The following is a 13948-nucleotide window of genomic DNA, read 5'->3' as shown; positions in this document are numbered from 1 at the left end:
ACACTGATAATAAACATGTCGCTCTATATAATAATTCTAAGTATCTATACGCTGATAATAAACATGTCGCTCTGTATAATAATCCTGAGTAACTATACGCTGATAATAAACATGTGGCTCTGTATAATAATACGGAGTATCTATACGCTGATAATAAACATGTCGCTCTATATAATAATTCTAAGTATCTATATTCTGATAATAAACATGTCGCTCTGTATAATAATCCTGAGTAACTATACGCTGATAATAAACATGTCGCTCTGTATAATAATTCGGAGTATCTATACACTGATAATAAACATGTGGCTCTGTATAATAATACCGAGTATCTATACGCTGATAATAAACATGTCACTGTATAATAATACTGAGTATCTGTACGCTGATAATAAACATGTCGCTCTGTATAATAATACTGAGTATCTATACGATGATAATAAACATGTCGCTCTGTATAATAATACTGAGTATCTTTACACTGATAATAAACATGTCGCTCTGTATAATAATCCTGAGTATCTATACGCTGATAATAAACATGTGGCTCTGTATAATAATTCAGAGTATCTATACACTGATAATAAACATGTGGCTCTGTATAATAATACTGAGTATCTATACGCTTATAATAAACATGTGGCTCTGTATAATAATACTGAGTATCTATACGCTAATAATAAACATATTGCTCTGTATAATAATACTGAGTATCCATACGCTGATAATAAACATGTCGCTGTATAATAATACTGAGTATCTATACACTGATAATAAACATGTCGCTCTGTATAAGACGGAGTATCTATACGCTGATAATAAACATGTCGCTCTGTATAATGATTTCGAGTATCTATACACTGCTAATAAACATGTCGCTCTGTATAATAATCCTGAGTATCTACACGCTGATAATAAACATGTCACTCGTTTAACAATATTGAGTATTTTTATGCTGATAATAAACATGTTGCTCTGTATAATGATACCGGGTATCTATAAACTGATAATAATCATGTCGCTCTGTATAATAATACTGAGTATCTATACGCTGATAATAAACATGTCGCTCTGTATAATAATTCGGAGTATCTATACACTGATAATAAACATGTCGCTCTGTATAATAATACCGAGTATCTATACGCTGATAATAATCATGTCGCTCTGTATAATAATACTGAGTATCTATATGCTGATAATAAAAATGTTGCTCTGTATAATAATACTGAGTATCTATACGCTGATAATAAAAATGTCGCTCTGTATAATAATACTGAGTATCTATACACTGATAATAAACATGTCGCTCTATATAATAATCCTGAGTAACTATACGCTGATAATAAACATGTGGCTCTGTATAATAATACGGAGTATCTATACGCTGATAATAAACATGTCGCTCTATATAATAATTCTAAGTATCTATATTCTGGTAATAAACATGTCGCTCTGTATAATAATCCTGAGTAACTATACGCTGATAATAAACATGTCGCTCTGTATAATAATTCGGAGTATCTATACACTGATAATAAACATGTGGCTCTGTATAATAATACCGAGTATCTATACGCTGATAATAAACATGTCGCTGTATAATAATACTGAGTATCTATACACTGATAATAAAAATGTCGCTCTGTATAATAATACTGAGTATCTATACACTGATAATAAACATGTCGCTCTATATAATAATTCTAAGTATCTATACGCTGATAATAAACATGTCACTCTGTATAATAATCCTGAGTAACTATACGCTGATAATAAACATGTGGCTCTGTATAATAATACGGAGTATCTATACGCTGATAATAAACATGTCGCTCTATATAATAATTCTAAGTATCTATATTCTGATAATAAACATGTCGCTCTGTATAATAATCCTGAGTAACTATACGCTGATAATAAACATGTCGCTCTGTATAATAATTCGGAGTATCTATACACTGATAATAAACATGTGGCTCTGTATAATAATACCGAGTATCTATACGCTGATAATAAACATGTCTCTGTATAATAATTCTGAGTATCTGTACGCTGATAATAAACATGTCGCTCTGTAAAATAATACTGAGTATCTATACGATGATAATAAACATGTCGCTCTGTATAATAATACTGAGTATCTTTACACTGATAATAAACATGTCGCTCTGTATAATAATACTGAGTATCTATACGCTGATAATAAACATGTCGCTCTGTATAATAATCCTGAGTATCTATACGCTGATAATAAACATGTGGCTCTGTATAATAATTCAGAGTATCTATACACTGATAATAAACATGTGGCTCTGTATAATAATACTGAGTATCTATACACTGATAATAAACATGTCGCTCTATATAATAATTCTAAGTATCTATACGCTGATAATAAACATGTCGCTCTGTATAATAATCCTGAGTAACTATACGCTGATAATAAACATGTGGCTCTGTATAATAATACGGAGTATCTATACGCTGATAATAAACATGTCGCTCTATATAATAATTCTAAGTATCTATATTCTGATAATAAACATGTCGCTCTGTATAATAATCCTGAGTAACTATACGCTGATAATAAACATGCCGCTCTGTATAATAATTCGGAGTATCTATACACTGATAATAAACATGTGGCTCTGTATAATAATACCGAGTATCTATACGCTGATAATAAACATGTCGCTGTATAATAATACTGAGTATCTGTACGCTGATAATAAACATGTCGCTCTGTATAATAATACTGAGTATCTATACGATGATAATAAACATGTCGCTCTGTATAATAATACTGAGTATCTTTACACTGATAATAAACATGTCGCTCTGTATAATAATACTGAGTATCTATACGCTGATAATAAACATGTCGCTCTGTATAATAATCCTGAGTATCTATATGCTGATAATAAACATGTGGCTCTGTATAATAATTCAGAGTATCTATACACTGATAATAAACATGTGGCTCTGTATAATAATACTGAGTATCTATACGCTTATAATAAACATGTGGCTCTGTATAATAATACTGAGTATCCATACGCTGATAATAAACATGTCGCTCTGTATAATAATACTGAGTATCCATACACTGATAATAAACATGTCGCTGTATAATAATACTGAGTATCTATACACTGATAATAAACATTTCACTCTGTATAATAATACTGAGTATCTATACACTGATAATAAACATGTCGCTCTGTATAATAATACTGAGTATCTATACACTGATAATAAACATGCCGCTCTATATAATAATTCTAAGTATCTATACGCTGATAATAAACATGTCACTCAGTAATAATACTGAGTATCTATACGCTAATAATAAACATATTGCTCTGTATAATAATACTGAGTATCCATACGCTGATAATAAACATGTCGCTCTGTATAATAATACTGAGTATCTATACACTGATAATAAACATGTCGCTCTGTATAATAATACTGAGTATCTATACACTGATAATAAACATGTCGCTCTGTATAATAATACTGAGTATCTATACACTGATAATAAACATGTCGCTCTGTATAATAATCCTGAGTAACTATACGCTGATAATAAACATGTCGCTCTGTATAATAATACCGAGTATCTATACGCTGATAATAAACATGTCACTCAGTAATAATACTGAGTATCTATACGCTGATAATAAACATGTCGCTCTGTATAATGATTTCGAGTATCTATACACTGCTAATAAACATGTCGCTCTGTATAATAATCCTGAGTATCTACACGCTGATAATAAACATGTCACTCGTTTAACAATATTGAGTATTTTTATGCTGATAATAAACATGTTGCTCTGTATAATGATACCGGGTATCTATACACTGATAATAATCATGTCGCTCTGTATAATAATACTGAGTATCTATACGCTCATAATAAACATGTCGCTCTGTATAATAATTCGGAGTATCTATACACTGATAATAAACATGTCGCTCTGTATAATAATACCGAGAATCTATACGCTGATAATAATCATGTCGCTCTGTATAATAATACTGAGTATCTATATGCTGATAATAAAAATGTTGCTCTGTATAATAATACTGAGTATCTATACGCTGATAATAAAAATGTCGCTCTGTATAATAATACTGAGTATCTATACACTGATAATAAACATGTCGCTCTATATAATAATTCTAAGTATCTATACGCTGATAATAAACATGTCGCTCTGTATAATAATCCTGAGTAACTATACGCTGATAATAAACATGTGGCTCTGTATAATAATACGGAGTATCTATACGCTGATAATAAACATGTCGCTCTATATAATAATTCTAAGTATCTATATTCTGATAATAAACATGTCGCTCTGTATAATAATCCTGAGTAACTATACGCTGATAATAAACATGTGGCTCTGTATAATAATACTGAGTATCTATACGCTGATAATAAACATGTGGCTCTGTATAATAATACTGAGTATCTATACGCTAATAATAAACATATTGCTCTGTATAATAATACTGAGTATCCATACGCTGATAATAAACATGTCGCTCTGTATAATAATACTGAGTATCCATACACTGATAATAAACATGTCGCTGTATAATAATACTGAGTATCTATACACTGATAATAAACATGTCGCTCTGTATAATAATACTGAGTATCTATACACTGATAATAAACATGTCACTCTGTATAATAATACTGAGTATCTATACACTGATAATAAACATGTCGCTCTGTATAATAATACTGAGTATCTATACACTGATAATAAACATGTCGCTCTGTATAATAATCCTGAGTAACTATACGCTGATAATAAACATGTCGCTCTGTATAATGATACCGAGTATCTATACGCTGATAATAAACATGTCACTCAGTAATAATACTGAGTATCTATACGCTGATAATAAACATGTCGCTCTGTATAAGACGGAGTATCTATACGCTGATAATAAACATGTTGCTCTGTATAATGATTTCGAGTATCTATACACTGCTAATAAACATGTCGCTCTGTATAATAATCCTGAGTATCTACACGCTGATAATAAAGATGTCACTCGTTTAACAATATTGAGTATTTTTATGCTGATAATAAACATGTCGCTCTGTATAATAATACTGAGTATCTTTACACTGATAATAAACATGTCGCTCTGTATAATAATACTGAGTATCTATACGCTGATAATAAACATGTCGCTCTGTATAATAATCCTGAGTATCTATACGCTGATAATAAACATGTGGCTCTGTATAATAATTCAGAGTATCTATACACTGATAATAAACATGTGGCTCTGTATAATAATACTGAGTATCTATACACTGATAATAAACATTTCGCTCTATATAATAATTCTAAGTATCTATACGCTGATAATAAACATGTCGCTCTGTATAATAATCCTGAGTAACTATACGCTGATAATAAACATGTGGCTCTGTATAATAATACGGAGTATCTATACGCTGATAATAAACATGTCGCTCTATATAATAATTCTAAGTATCTATATTCTGATAATAAACATGTCGCTCTGTATAATAATCCTGAGTAACTATACGCTGATAATAAACATGTCGCTCTGTATAATAATTCGGAGTATCTATACACTGATAATAAACATGTGGCTCTGTATAATAATACCGAGTATCTATACGCTGATAATAAACATGTCGCTGTATAATAATACTGAGTATCTGTACGCTGATAATAAACATGTCGCTCTGTATAATAATACTGAGTATCTATACGATGATAATAAACATGTCGCTCTGTATAATAATACTGAGTATCTTTACACTGATAATAAACATGTCGCTCTGTATAATAATTCTGAGTATCTATACGCTGATAATAAACATGTCGCTCTGTATAATAATCCTGAGTATCTATATGCTGATAATAAACATGTGGCTCTGTATAATAATTCAGAGTATCTATACACTGATAATAAACATGTGGCTCTGTATACTAATACTGAGTATCTATACGCTTATAATAAACATGTGGCTCTGTATAATAATACTGAGTATCCATACGCTGATAATAAACATGTCGCTCTGTATAATAATACTGAGTATCCATACACTGATAATAAACATGTCGCTGTATAATAATACTGAGTATCTATACACTGATAATAAACATTTCGCTCTGTACAATAATACTGAGTATCTATACACTGATAATAAACATGTCGCTCTGTATAATAATACTGAGTATCTATACACTGATAATAAACATGCCGCTCTATATAATAATTCTAAGTATCTATACGCTGATAATAAACATGTCACTCAGTAATAATACTGAGTATCTATACGCTAATAATAAACATATTGCTCTGTATAATAATACTGAGTATCCATACGCTGATAATAAACATGTCGCTCTGTATAATAATACTGAGTATCTATACACTGATAATAAACATGTCGCTCTATATAATAATTCTAAGTATCTATACACTGATAATAAACATGTCGCTCTATATAATAATTCTAAGTATCTATACGCTGATAATAAACATGTCGCTCTGTATAATAATACGGAGTAACTATACGCTGATAATAAACATGTGGCTCTGTATAATAATACGGAGTATCTATACGCTGATAATAAACATGTCGCTCTATATAATAATTCTAAGTATCTATATTCTGATAATAAACATGTCGCTCTGTATAATAATCCTGAGTAACTATACGCTGATAATAAACATGTGGCTCTGTATAATAATACTGAGTATCTATACGCTGATAATAAACATGTGGCTCTGTATAATAATACTGAGTATCTATACGCTTATAATAAACATGTGGCTCTGTATAATAATACTGAGTATCTATACGCTAATAATAAACATATTGCTCTGTATAATAATACTGAGTATCCATACGCTGATAATAAACATGTCGCTCTGTATAATAATACTGAGTATCCATACACTGATAATAAACATGTCGCTGTATAATAATACTGAGTATCTATACACTGATAATAAACATGTCGCTCTGTATAATAATACTGAGTATCTATACACTGATAATAAACATGTTGCTCTGTATAATAATACTGAGTATCTATACACTGATAATAAACATGTCGCTCTATATAATAATTCTAAGTATCTATACGCTGATAATAAACATGTCGCTCTGTATAATAATCCTGAGTAACTATACGCTGATAATAAACATGTCGCTCTGTATAATGATACCGAGTATCTATACGCTGATAATAAACATGTCACTCAGTAATAATACTGAGTATCTATACGCTGATAATAAACATGTCGCTCTGTATAAGACGGAGTATCTATACGCTGATAATAAACATGTCGCTCTGTATAATGATTTCGAGTATCTATACACTGCTAATAAACATGTCGCTCTGTATAATAATCCTGAGTATCTACACGCTGATAATAAACATGTCACTTGTTTAACAATATTGAGTATTTTTATGCTGATAATAATCATGTCGCTCTGTATAATAATACTGAGTATCTATACGCTGATAATAAACATGTCGCTCTGTATAATAATTCGGAGTATCTATACACTGATAATAAACATGTGGCTCTGTATAATAATACGGAGTATCTATACACTGATAATAAACATGTCGCTCTATATAATAATTCTAAGTATCTATATTCTGATAATAAACATGTCGCTCTGTATAATAATCCTGAGTAACTATACGCTGATAATAAACATGTCGCTCTGTATAATAATTCGGAGTATCTATACACTGATAATAAACATGTGGCTCTGTATAATAATTCGGAGTATCTGTACGCTGATAATAAACATGTCGCTCTGTATAATAATACTGAGTATCTATACGCTGATAATAAACATGTCGCTCTGTATAATAATACTGAGTATCTTTACACTGATAATAAACATGTGGCTCTGTATAATAATACTGAGTATCTATACGCTTATAATAAACATGTGGCTCTGTATAATAATACTGAGTATCTATACGCTAATAATAAACATATTGCTCTGTATAATAATACTGAGTATCCATACGCTGATAATAAACATGTCGCTCTGTATAAAAATACTGAGTATCCATACGCTGATAATAAACATGTCGCTCTGTATAATAATACTGAGTATCCATACACTGATAATAAACATGTCGCTGTATAATAATACTGAGTATCTATACACTGCATGATAAATATGTCGCTCTATATAATAATTCTAAGTATCTATATTCTGATAATAAACATGTCGCTCAGTATAATAATCCTGAGTAACTATACGCTGATAATAAACATGTCGCTCTGTATAATAATTCGGAGTATCTATACACTGATAATAAACATGTGGCTCTGTATAATAATACCGAGTATCTATACTCTGATAATAAACATGTCGCTGTATAATAATACTGAGTATCTGTACGCTGATAATAAACATGTCGCTCTGTATAATAATACTGAGTATCTATACGATGATAATAAACATGTCGCTCTGTATAATAATACTGAGTATCTTTACACTGATAATAAACATGTCGCTCTGTATAATAATACTGAGTATCTATACGCTGATAATAAACATGTGGCTCTGTATAATAATTCAGAGTATCTATACACTGATAATAAACATGTGGCTCTGTATAATAATACTGAGTATCTATACGCTTATAATAAACATGTGGCTCTGTATAATAATACTGAGTATCTATACGCTAATAATAAACATATTGCTCTGTATAATAATCCTGAGTATCTATACGCTGATAATAAACATGTCGCTCTGTATAATAATACTGAGTATCCGTACACTGAAAATAAACATGTCGCTGTATAATAATGCTGAGTATCTATACACTGATAATAAACATGTCGCTCTGTATAATAATACTGAGTATCTATACACTGATAATAAACATGTCGCTCTATATAATAATTCTAAGTATCTATACGCTGATAATAAACATGTCGCTCTGTATAATAATCCTGAGTAACTATACGCTGATAATAAACATGTCGCTCTGTATAATAATACTGAGTAACTATACGCTGATAATAAACATGTCGCTCTGTATAATAATATTGAGTATCTATACGCTGATAATAAACATGTCGCTCTGTATAATAATACTGAGTATCCATACACTGATAATAAACATGTCGCTGTATAATAATGCTGAGTATCTATACACTGATAATAAACATGTCGCTCTGTATAATAATACTGAGTATCTATACACTGATAATAAACATGTCGCTCTATATAATAATTCTAAGTATCTATACGCTGATAATAAACATGTCGCTCTGTATAATAATCCTGAGTAACTATACGCTGATAATAAACATGTCGCTCTGTATAATAATACCGAGTATCTATACGCTGATAATAAACATGTCACTCAGTAATAATACTGAGTATCTATACGCTGATAATAAACCTGTCGCTCTGTATAAGACGGAGTATCTATACGCTGATAATAAACATGTCGCTCTGTATAATGATTTCGAGTATCTATACACTGCTAATAAACATGTCGCTCTGTATAATAATCCTGAGTAACTATACGCTGATAATAAACATGTCGCTCTGTATAATAATTCGGAGTATCTATACACTGATAATAAACATGTGGCTCTGTATAATAATTCGGAGTATCTGTACGCTGATAATAAACATGTCGCTCTGTGGTGGAATCTCGGTAAAAATAAATTTAGTAGGCCGAGATTACCACGTGGCATGTGTACGTGCATATGCTGACGTATCGATCAGTTGGTTGCACGAGGCAAGATACGATCAGTAGTGTACGGAGCATGTGCAAGAATACAGGATATAGTATTCCCCTCCTCCATTGTGCTGGACAAGCCATGCGGTCAAACAGGAAGTTAATTCTTATTTGTGTTGATTGGTTAAGAGAATGTGCGGGTGGAGCTTAATATGGGAGGAGTTATATGCCTATATAAGGAGCCTGCACTATTGTCCGGGGCTCAGAACTTGTGGTGTTTTGGTGACGCTAGTCCCTCTGAGTCCCGATCGGTGATCCAATAAAGAATCTCTTCCTTCCTGAAGAAACCTGTGTCCATCTCTCTGTGCTTGGCTTCCGTCAGTTTCTCCGGTATCATTTGGTGCATTGGCCGGGAAGCTCATCGTTCAACGGTAGCTGAGAGGCAGAGGCTGAGACGGTCTATCTTTGCCCACGTTCTCTACGGCTGCACCCCTGAACTTCTGCGTGGACCTCCCTTCGTCTCGGCGCCACTGGGCCGTTGTCCAGGAGATCATCGGCCTCTACGTGAGAAGTGCTGGGGTGTCCCCGTCGATGAGTGTGAACTCAGGTTCAGGAACGAGGAGGTAAGATAACTGCTGTTTTAGACGGCAGGACCCACTAGGGGTATACCGATTGTGCGGTAGGCCCAAAGGGGTTTTGAATCTGTGTATCTGCCCCCTCTGTCGGAGGGAAGGAGCGAAGGCGCACCGCTCGATCGAACGCTCTTTAGTCAGACCGTTTGATTCTGTTAGTCAGGCGGGGCTCTGGTGTAAATAGCCCTAGCCGGACACCGGTGTCTTGTCTAGACTAGCATTCTAGGGTGTAAATTACGTTCGCTAGGTCGGAGAGACCGGGAGACTAAGCGGCGTCTGTGTAAATTCGGTTCGCTAGTTCTCATCCTATCTGGGCTAAGTGGGAAGGCGTGTAAATTTGGAACCCACTAGACTTTTGATAGTGCGACTAAGAGGCGTCTGTGTAAATTCGGTCCTCTAGCTCGCTATATATGTGGTGATTGGGCAGTGTGGCTAACCAAAACGTATGTAGATTGTTTTTAGGTAGTCCATTCAAGGTACTGGCCAATAGTTTAGTTGGGAATTGTAAATGTGTTAACGATTGTTTAGTAAAGTGTATATCTTGTTAGATAGCGCGAGCTCAGCCGTCTAGCGATAGTGTTAATAGTGTGTTGCTGTATTATAATGCACGGTACCATAACCTTGTATATTTACTGACACTGTATATAAGTACTAATCATTGTCGTCAATTGCATGTTTTAACACCATAACCACTAATAATTGTATTGTGACCTTAACTTGTGCTTTGACCTATGCTAACCGTACTGTAACCGCTATTTGTAAAAGATGATGTTACTGGGGTGTGTTATAGACGGGTAATTCGTATATAGAGAATTATAGCGTGGGTGACTGTACAGTTACGCCAAAGGGCATAATATTGATTATATAGTGACTGGTGTAACAGCTGGAATTCAGGAATTCCCTGAGTGTTTATTGTTATTGTGTACGTTTCACTTGGTAACTGTACCACGTGGTGCTGTTGCCAGAGGAAACGGGTGTGACTGTTGAATAGTACGCGTGTATAGTATTCGTTGTCGACGACGTTCCATTGTTAAGTATGGGTGCGTCGCAGTCAACGATTCCGGATCCCTTAGGATGTATGGTAAAGAATTTTAAAAAGGGATTCAAAACTTGTGATTTTGGGGTTAAGATGTCTCCTGTACGTTTGGTTACTTTGTGCACTAGGGAGTGGCCTACTTTGGTTGCGGCATGGCCGCCACGTGGCAGTTTGGATCCAACTCTGGTACAGCGCTTACACGTGGCTGTATCGGGTAGGCCTGAACTTTACGGCCAGTTTCCTTATATTGATTGTTGGAGACAGGCCGTAAATGACTCGCCAAAATGGCTCCAGACATGCCACGAGGAGCAGTGTCGCCTCATGGTAGCTAGAACTTGTTCGTCCAATAGGACCGGTGTTAGGCCCATTTTGGACACGCCCCCTGTCCGAGATCCCTTTGCCGCCCCCTTACTTTCCGTTAAGAGGAAGTGACGCAAACGCAGGAAGTCCTGCACCCCTCCCCTCATTACCCTCATCCACTTCCGCTTCCTCCTCCAGTACAGGATCCACCCCCCCTCGTACTAAATCTCTGTAGCGGAATACAGTGAGCCTGTCCTGCAAAATGCCTGTGTGACTGTGTTTGTATATGTTTTCCCTATGTTGAAATTGCTATTCGTGTGTGTATTATGTGAATTGTATGGTATTCGGTAGTTTCCATCCGTACTATATACTTATGGAAACTACCGAACGGAGGGACCACCCCAGAGAGAAGTGTGCCGGCTATTAAAGTTCACATTCCTTCCAACCGCAAGTTAACCGGCTCATTAACATTGTATCTGGGTGGCCGCCATTCGGCATGCGTACACGTGGCGGCGGCCATCTTACGCATGAAAATCCCAGCGGTGTTTGGTCGTCGAGTGCCTGGAACTCAAATCGGACACTCAAACAACCAAACACCGCTGAGACCTCCAGAGCTCCGTAACTGCCGAACGGAGAAACATAACGAATCCCCATTCGGTAGTAATAAAGTACCGAATGAGGGAATCACTATCTAGGTGAATGTAAATGTGGATGGCAATTATAAATGCCTGTTTTAACTGCCGAACGGAGACCGACCGCAGGGCCCATTCTCGTGGAACCCTTTTCGGATACCAACTTGTGTGCGGTCGGTCAAACTTCCCCTGCCTGTAACTACCGAACCCCTGGTCCGATCTGGGTGAATTTTGGATATTATATTCACCCAGATCAGGGCTACCTAGCGGTACCCTGATATTAAGGATATGTGATGGTTTAGGGGTACATCCAAGTTTGGGGTAAAGTACCGTACAACTTAAGGGGATTATGACTCACTCTGAGGGGAGGAGATGTGTGGGAGGTAACAAGAATGGTATTGGTTACTGTCATAATTACTGTAGTTCCCTCCCTTGCATGGGAGCAGGCTTTATAAGAAACCTTGGAATAAACGATTGTCAGTTCTACTCCTGAAACTGTGTGTCGTCCAGTTATTGGGAGTGCTGTGGGGATTTCGCTGAACCTTTTTACCTGCTGGAAACTCTGCTGTGGATTTACTAATGACTTGTTCCTGAGCCTCCCTTGGATCTAAAGTGGAGAATAGAACCTGTAAGAACAGGGAAACAGAAAGTAAGAAAGAGGAAGAGCGCAAGATTGGTAGAAAGGCAGATATGCTAGCGGTAGCGATCGCAGGCGTAGATAGACGGGGCCCAGATAGAGGAGATAGTAAGTGGAATGAGGAACATCTGAGTAGAAATCAGTGCGCATACTGTAGGGAAGAAGGGCATTGGAGAAGTGAGTGCCCACGAAGAGAACAGTATGAGAGAGACAGACCCAGGGCAGGTTACGGAAACTTTAGAGGCAGAGCGAGAGGTAGAGGAGGCCCCGGAGGGAGTAATGGTAATAGAGGGAGCAATGGGAACAGAGGAAGTGTTAGGGAAGATAGGTATTATCCCGCAGCGCAAAGGACCCGCGATAGAGAAGGTAGGGACTTTGTAGGATTGGCTGACACGGTCATGGAGGACTATTGATACCGACCGGGCTCCATCCCCCTTGGTCGAGCGGAGCCTATGGTCGATGTATCAATAGGGGGAAAAAGGAGTGCGTTCATGATCGACACTGGTGCTGAACATTCGGTGGTGACTAATCTAGTTGCTCCTCCATCTGGAAGAACTATTACTGTAATAGGAGCAACTGGAAGAAGTGCTGAAAAACCGGTTCATAAAAGTCGACTCTGTACATTGGGAGGCCACGTAGTAAAACATCAATTCCTTTATATGCCTGAATGTCCAGTCCAATTGCTGGGACGTGATATGCTATCTAAATTACAAGCGCAGATTACGTTCCTACCAAATGGAACAACATCCTTAAAGTTTAATGGACCTTCAGGTATTATGACATTATCCGTACCAAAGGAAGAAGAGTGGCGACTTTATACAGTGTTGACTAGCCAAAACCCTAGGAGTGATGAATCCTTATTCAACATACCAGGAGTTTGGGCAGAGAACAACCCACCAGGACTGGCCCGCAATATTCCACCTATTAAAATCGAACTAAAACTTGGGGTTTATCCAGTG

Source organism: Pelobates fuscus, chromosome 7, assembly GCF_036172605.1.
Source record: "Pelobates fuscus isolate aPelFus1 chromosome 7, aPelFus1.pri, whole genome shotgun sequence".
NCBI classification, from domain to species: domain Eukaryota; kingdom Metazoa; phylum Chordata; class Amphibia; order Anura; family Pelobatidae; genus Pelobates; species Pelobates fuscus.
The sequence above is the reverse complement of the archived record's forward strand: the minus strand, read 5'-3'. Positions refer to the sequence as shown.